The sequence below is a fragment of the Caloenas nicobarica genome, unplaced genomic scaffold (genome assembly GCF_036013445.1).
Source record: "Caloenas nicobarica isolate bCalNic1 unplaced genomic scaffold, bCalNic1.hap1 Scaffold_83, whole genome shotgun sequence".
Classification (NCBI taxonomy): domain Eukaryota; kingdom Metazoa; phylum Chordata; class Aves; order Columbiformes; family Columbidae; genus Caloenas; species Caloenas nicobarica.
In genome coordinates this window covers 379,784-388,036 of record NW_027017717.1, presented here as the reverse complement: position 1 = coordinate 388,036, position 8,253 = coordinate 379,784, and positions in this window count along the sequence as shown.

The following is an 8,253-nucleotide window of genomic DNA, read 5'->3' as shown; positions in this document are numbered from 1 at the left end:
CGAGATGATACTGAGTTACTAGTTCTGAGTAGCCAAGAATTACAAGGCTTTAATGAACAAATTAAGTAGAAAAAGAAAAAGGGGGGAGTTGTGATAAAATACAAGGAATTTGTTCATTAAAGTCCCTTTGTTGAAATGTTTTGTTATTTGTTGTACTTGATGAGCAGTTTGGAAAGTTGTTTTAAAAACTAAGGGTGGTGGGTTGTTCGGCTGGAGAGGTGTGTCAAGGTTATTGCAAAGTCACGACGATGACCACCTAGCAACAGAAGACTCATGCGCAGGAGGGACGACCGGAGGATATAAAAACTGGAAGAACCCGCCACGTGTTGCGTGCCACTGCCACTATTAAGGGGGGCCGCCCAGCGCTGTCTTTGCTTATTGCAGCCTGCTTCTATTTGGCAACAAAACCTTAATTGTTTAAGTTAATTTGAGTCGAAATTTATTACAGAGGTGAGGTTCTCAGGGCCATGGGTTAGTGCCAGAGTTAGGTTATGGTTGGACTCAATGATCTTGAGGGTCTCTTCCAATCAAAATGATCCTATGTTTCTATTTAACAAAACATTAGTTTGTAAAAGCATAGATTTGTTTTCAAGATATGTTTTTGACATTTCCTGGCAATCCCCTAATTAATGATTTGAAATAATCTGCTGGTGTTTGAATATCAAGAACACATTATTAATGTTGTCAAAACTTTCGATAATGTTACTTTTTATATTTTTATAGTGTGGAATTTGTAATGCTTATTAAATGCCCCAAAAGCGTGACAGGAGGAACATTGTATTATGAATAAGTTAGAGTTTTGTGGAAACATTGAACTTCACAAGGAGACTTTAGAACAATCCTCTAAATCCGCCTTGTGATCTGGCTGATAGTATTGCAGAATGCCCAATTAAAACAATGTTTCCTAAATGCTCTGGGAAACTAGAGGGTGAGGAGCTACCAGTCCTTGTCTTGAGGATAAGATGAAATAACTTGCTCTAAAATGTGGGGAAAAAACCCTCAAAAGTTACTTATAATTCTAAGTCAAAATGATGGTGGTTCTGCTATTTACCAGTGTAGCTGAATAGGTGATGGAGTTGATCCCCTGAGGAATGTAGAACCTCCTGCCTTGTGGTTTCGTCCATTTTTCTTGAGCCTCTATGCCTGTTGAAATAAAGTACCCATCTGAGCTTTCTTGTAGTGTTGAGAGGGTGCTGGTTACTTTTCTGGCAGACAACATCAGCATTCTGGGTGATCTGCCTCTTCCAATCCCGGTACTTGAAAAGGGGAAAATAATGTGCTTGCTGTTGGTATTAGATGTGAGGCCCTGGAGCCCAGGTTGGTTCCAGAGGTTGGGTTTTGGGGTAGGTTGTTTGTAGAGCTTGGCTGGTGTTGGCGGAGTTGTCTTTAGAGCAGGCGTAAGTTCTGGAGCTGGTGGTGGTGTTCGAGCTCTCCTTTTGGTTCTAGAGCAGGTTCCAGGTCAGCATATGGATCTGTTGGAGTGGGGCTGGGGTCTGAGGCGGGGGAGGTCCTAGAATCTACTTCAGGGAGTTCTCCTGTTTTGGCATCTCGGGAGGATTTGTGGTACTTGCTGATAATGGCAAGTCTGGTTTTGGTTTGTTGGGGTTTTGTTTGTTTGTTTCCTTTTTTATTTTTTTTTTTCTTTTCCTTGTATGCTTTTTCTTTCTTATTTGGGGCATTTTTCAGTTGACAGCTGTCCTGGTTTTGTTAAAAACAAGTTTCTCTTGTAGTGAATTTCCCTGTCAGCTAAAGTCTTCTTACTAACTGCAGTTTTCCTGAAAGTTAGGTACATGTTTTGGTAGACATAGCAATGGAATGCAAGGTCATTGATAATGATGCATCCCGTGAGATGTGCAAGCAGGAGGTGAATTGAAAACTGACCAACTAAAGTATTCCATCCCATTCACATCATACTTCATATAAAAGTGGGGGGTCACGAGGATCTCGTCCCTTTTTCCTTATGGCTGACATTGGGAGAGGACCTTGCGAGTTGTCCCTGCGAACTGAGGCCTAGTGACAGACTGAATCCAGCTCCGGTTGGCTGGAGAGTCCAGTCCAGGACTTCGGGTGCCGGCCCTACACCTGCCGGAGCAGTTGCCGGGACGTTCACGATTGGTTTTGTATATTTTGTGTTATTTTCTCTATTTTATTAGTAGCATTAGTAAAACATTTTTAATTTTTTCCAACTGTCTTCTCTCTGTCCTTCTTTCCCTCCCAATCGCCTGTCCTTAGTGGGGAGGGGGGAGAGGGAGGGGCTGAATGGGAAAGTGGGGGGAGAGGAGGTTAACAATACATCTGCCACGGTTTTATTGTCACCCCGCAATCAAACCATGACATACAGGAAGACGGAATTTAGAATTAAACATGGTTTACCTGTGAGCCATGAGCCAGCCAATTGGGCTGAAGTCAGAGTCTATGATGTTGTGGGGGTTGGTTTGTTTTCTAAGTGATCTAGTGGTTGCGAGTGTATGACATCTAATTCAATTCACTTTCTTTAGTCACAGCACTGCTTTTAAAGATCAGATCCGAAATGTGGAAATATTCCTTTCTCTTGTATCCTGAGGTCTTTGGGAAAGAATTCAGTTGTAATCACTGTAAACCCTTCAACAGCTCTTTAGGTAACTATAAGCCTCATGCTCTCTTCAGCTGTAAACTACCCCAACCTGTATCAACAGTGATACTCTTTTTTCACAGAATCACAGAATGTTAGGGATTGGAAGGGACCTCGAAAGATCATCTAGTCCAATCCCCCTGCCAGGGCAGGAACACCTAGGTGAGGTTACACAGGAAGGCGTCCAGGCGGGTTTTGAATGTCTCCAGACAAGGAGAATCCACAACCTCCCTGGGCAGCCTGTTCCAGTGTTCCGTCACCCTCACTGAGAAGAAGTTTCTTCTCAAATTTAAGTGGAACCTCTTGTGTTCCAGCTTGAACCCATTACCCCTTGTCTTACTGTTGGTTGTCACCGAGAAGAGCCTGGCTCCATCCTCGTGACACCCACTCTTTATATATTTATAAACATTGATGAGGTCACCCCTCAGTCTCCTCTTCTCCAAGCTAAAGAGACCCAGCTCCCTCAGCCTTTCCTCATAAGGGAGATGTTCCACTCCCTTCATCATCTTTGTGGCCCTGTGCTGGACTCTCTCCAGCAGTTCCCTGTCCTTCTTGAACTGAGGAGCCCAGAACTGGACACAATATTCCAGATGAGGTCTCACCAGGGCAGAGTAGAGGGGAAGAAGAACCTCTCTCGACCTACTAACCACCCCCCTTCTAATACACCCCAGGATGCCATTGGCCTTCTTGGCCACAAGGGCACAGTGCTGGCTCATGGTCATCCTGCTGTCCACCAGGACCCCCAGGTCCCTTTCCCCTACACTGCTCTCTAATAGGTCATTCCCCAACCTGTACTGGAACCTGGGGTTGTTCCTGCCCAGATGCAAGACTCTACATTTCCCCTTGTTATATTTCATTAAATTTTTCCCCGCCCAACTCTCCAGCCTGTCCAGATCTCGCTGGATGGCAGCACAGCCCTCTAACGTGTCAGCCACTCCTCCCAGCTCGGTGTCATCAGCAAACTTGCTGATAGTACACTCAATTCCCTCATCCAAGTCATTGATAAATATATTGAATAGTATTGGTCCCAGAACTGACCCTTGAGGCACTCCACTAGATACAGGCCTCCAACCAGACTCCGCCCCATTGATCACAACTCTCTGGCTTCTCTCCTTCAGCCAGTTTGCAGTCCACCTCACTACCCGATCATCCAGTCCACACTTCCTCAGTTTTGCCGTGAGGATGCTGTGGGAGACGGTGTCAAATGCTTTGCTGAAGTCAAGGTAGACCACATCCACTGCTCTGCCATCGTCAATCCACCTTGTTATGTCTTCATAAAAGGCTATGAGGTTGGTCAAACACGACTTCCCCTTGGTGAAGCCATGTTGACTGTCCCTGATGACCCTCTTATCCTTGATATGTCTTAAGATGGCACCAAGGATAAGGTGTTCCATCACTTTCCCAGGGATGGAGGTGAGGCTGACCCGTCTATAGTTGCCCGGGTCCTCCTTCTTGCCCTTTTTGAAGACCGGAGTGACATTTGCTTTCCTCCAGTCCCCAGGCACCTCTCCCGTTTCCCAAGACTTGGCAAAGATGATGGAGAGCGGTCCAGCAATGACTTCAGCCAGCTCCCTCAGCACCCACGGGTGCATCCCATCTGGACCCATGGATTTATGGATGTCCAGATTGCTTAACTGGTCCCTAACCCAGTCCTCATCAACCAAGGCAAACTCCTCCATTGCCCTGCCTTCCCCTGGGGCCTCAGGGGTACGGGGCTCCTCAGGACAGCCTCCGGCAGAGTAGACAGAGACAAAGAAGGCACTCAGTAATTCTGCCTTCTCTGTATCTTCTGTCACCAGGGCACCCACCCCGTTCATCAGTGGGCCTACATTGCCTCTGGTGTTAGTTTTATCTGCCATGTATTTGAAGAAGCTCTTCCTGTTGTCCTTGACCCCTCTTGCCAGGTTTAACTCTAAGGAGGCCTTAGCTTTCCTAGTTGCCTCCCTACATCCTCTGACAACAGCCTTATATTCTTCCCAAATTTCCTTATTAAATATCTGAATCTTTTACAATTACATTCTGCATTTAGTAGAAAACTTGTTATCAAGGAACATACTCTACATTCTAGGTTTTGACCAGAAATCATTCATATTAATGATATTTTAAAAAATTATTACCACCAAAGAAGAGACCTTAGACGATTGGGTTGCCAGAAATATCTATTACAATATTAATAATTGCAAAGAAGTGAGGTTGATCTGAAAGATCTCTGAGTAGGTACTGCACAATGTTTGTGAAGACCTTAATTTTTCAATATATCTGCTCAGATGAAAAATAAAGCTAAAATGAGGAAAGAATACTAAAAGCTAGGAATGTTTTTTAGGGAATGTAGGATCTCAATTTTCTATATGTAGTTGCCGCACATTTGAAACGCACTATGCCTAACACTAATATAGTAACTATTTTAAATCGTTATTGGCGAGAGGAAATCATGTTTGGCCTTTCGCTAAAACACAAAGAACAAGAACATTGAAAACCAGGCTTTCTTGTGAACATCTTTATTCACAGTCGCGACACAAGACACAGCACTGAGCTGCGCTCGCACACGCACACGCAGCAACCAGGTCAGGTGCAAACGAGGCCGGCGGCTCAGACACATGAGCTGCAAGGCACAGCGCTCCGGAAGGACATCAACTGACATGCCGTGGGCACATAGGATGTGCATGAGGATGTGGGGAAAAAATAAAGAGAACAGATAATAATGCCCAATATCTGCAATGGGAACACCAGCCTCTGGCCTGTGAACTAGCGAAGTCCTTACAATGCACATCTGCCCTGGTCGGGTTGCCATCATCATAATGAGCACCCTGAAAAGAAAGACAAGGAATGAAGAGATTTATTTGGAACAACTGCCAATGACTCCTTTAACCTGCAGATCCACTAGGATAGAGAACTTCTAGGCAGATAACTCTAAATGCATTTTCCATGAGAACAGGCTCACATCATGATGTTTTTAATGTCTTCTCTTAGGAAGTCATCTCCATTTAAAATATCGAAAGTAGCCTTAGCAAGCAAAAGCAAAGTTAAACTTTGGTTCATACCCCCGTGGAATACTTGTACTCCATGATAAAATAAAGCCATTCTATAATAGTACCGAGAGGACAATATCCACATTATTACTAATTGTGCTACATTCCTCAAATTCTGGAACAGTGCTTTACTCTTCCCAGTAAGAAGCAATATTAAACCAACCAACCAACCAAACCACTATTCAAGTAATTATTTAAACCCTCTCCTATCAAACAAGCCCCAGAAAACATTCTGCCGACACAACTCGAACATCCGGGAAGGAGAAGAACATCCACAGACGTTGAACGACGCTGCGCTGAACTACAAGGACGCTACGCTGAGCTACGGTGTGACAGGGGTGACGGAGCTGCGGAGCCAGGAGCAGGTTTCCCCAGGGCCAGCAGGAACTTCAGCTGCTCACACAAAGGTCACAGGCAGGGTTGGTGCAGATCATCGTTTCTAAGGCCGTCACCAGAACCTGACAACTCTGCCTGTGCTTTGGACACAGGAGAAGTGCTGATGGACCCTCAGCATTCAATGTGAAACTCCTGGTGCACAAACAGATCGTATTTATCTGAGGGAAATGGATTCAGGTTGTGTTGGTGTGTTAGCAAGAAGCAGCTTAAATTCAGGGTCATCTTTGTTCCGCCTTTGCTGCTGTAACACGAGAGGCCCTTTGGTGACAAAGGCCGCGGCTCAGGGACTCCGGCTGTGACTGGTGCAGGTTCCGGACTCTCCCCCCGTGTTCACTGGGATGTGAACCCCAAACGTGTCTTTGTGTGCAGCGCGTTGAAACAACCCAACCGGGTCCCGGTTGTGAGGCCAGGAGCAAAACATGCCGTGATGGAGACAATGGGGAAGAGATGGGAACTCTCAAACCATTTCCTCGGCGTGAACTTGGGGCAGAATCCCGGAGAGAAACAGCAGCTGCCTCCCAGCAGCTTCAGGAATTAAACCCAAGTGCCCCAGCGGTGGGAGCTGAAGAGGTCGAGGACGGTGCAAATGGACCCGGGATGGAGAGAGTAACAGGAGAGAAGGGAAGGGGCTGAGGGGAATAAACCCACAGCTGCAGGAGGGGGCAAATCTAAGAGGAAGAGAGGTGAACGCCAGACACAAGGGAGTGGGAAATCTGACATACATATTATAGAAACAGGAGATGTTACATCAAGATCCAATATTGAAATGTATTAACTCCAGACACAAATTAGTGGTAGAAGGTTTATCTCTTCATTATAGAAACATTAAATATGATACAAAGCTCAAACATTACACAAAGATAAAACATTAAAATATACTAACTCCAGGCAAGAATTGGTGGAAAGAAGTTTGCATATTTATTATATAAATATTAAATAAAGATGAAATAAAATACAAGAAAATCAAACATTAAAATATATTAACTCCAGACAAAAATGGGTGAAAAAAGTTTACATATTTATTATAGAAACATTAAATATAATGTAAAGAGTAAATATCATATAAAGGTCAAATAGTATATAGAGATCAAACATTAAAATATATTAAACTCCAGGCAAAAATTAGTGGTTAAAACTTAATCTATTTATTATAGAAACATTATATATAAAGAGAAAATATCATATAAAGGTCAAATATTATATAGAGATCAAACATTAAAAATATATTAAACCCCAGACAAAAATTAGTGGAAAAAAGTTTGCATATTTATTATAGAAACATTAAATAAAGATGAAATATAATCCAAATTAAAACATAAAAATATATTAACTGCAGACAAAAATGGGTGGAAAAATATTTACATATTTATTATAGAAACATTAAATATAATATAAAGGGTAAATATCATATAAAAATGAAATAGTATATAGAGATCAAACATTAAAATATATTAAACTCCAGGCAAAAATTAGTGGCAAAAAGTTAATCTATTTATTATAGAAACATTAAATATTGTATAAAGATGAAATATCATATAAAGATCAAATATAAAGATCTCTATACAAATTTGTATAGAGATCAAACATCAAAATATACTAACTCCAGACAAGAATTGGTGGAAAAAGTTTGCATATTTATTATATAAATATTAAATATTAAAGATAAAATATAATACAAAATCAAACATTAAAATATATTAACTCCAGACAAAAACTAGTGGAAAAACTTTACATATTTATTATAGAAACATTAAATATAATATAAAGGGTAAATATCATATAAAGATGAAATAGTATATAGAGATCAAACATTAAAATACATCAAACTCCAGATAAAAATTACTGGTAAAAAGTTAATCTATGTATTATAGAAACGTTAAATATTGTATAAGGATTAAATATCATATAAAGCTGAAACATTAAAATATATTAACTCCAGAAAAAATTAGTGGAAAAAAGCTTATATATTTATTATATATATATAATATAAAGCTCAAGCATTATATAGAGATCAAACAAAATATATTAACTCCAGACAGAAACTGGTGAAATCAAAGTTTATATACTTATTATATAAATATCTATTAAATAGTATACAATGATATTATACATGAGCTAGAGATCAAATATTAAAATACATTAACTCCCGACTAATACAGGTGGAAAAAAGTTTATGTACTTATTATATAAATATGAAATGTTATACAAACCTCAAAT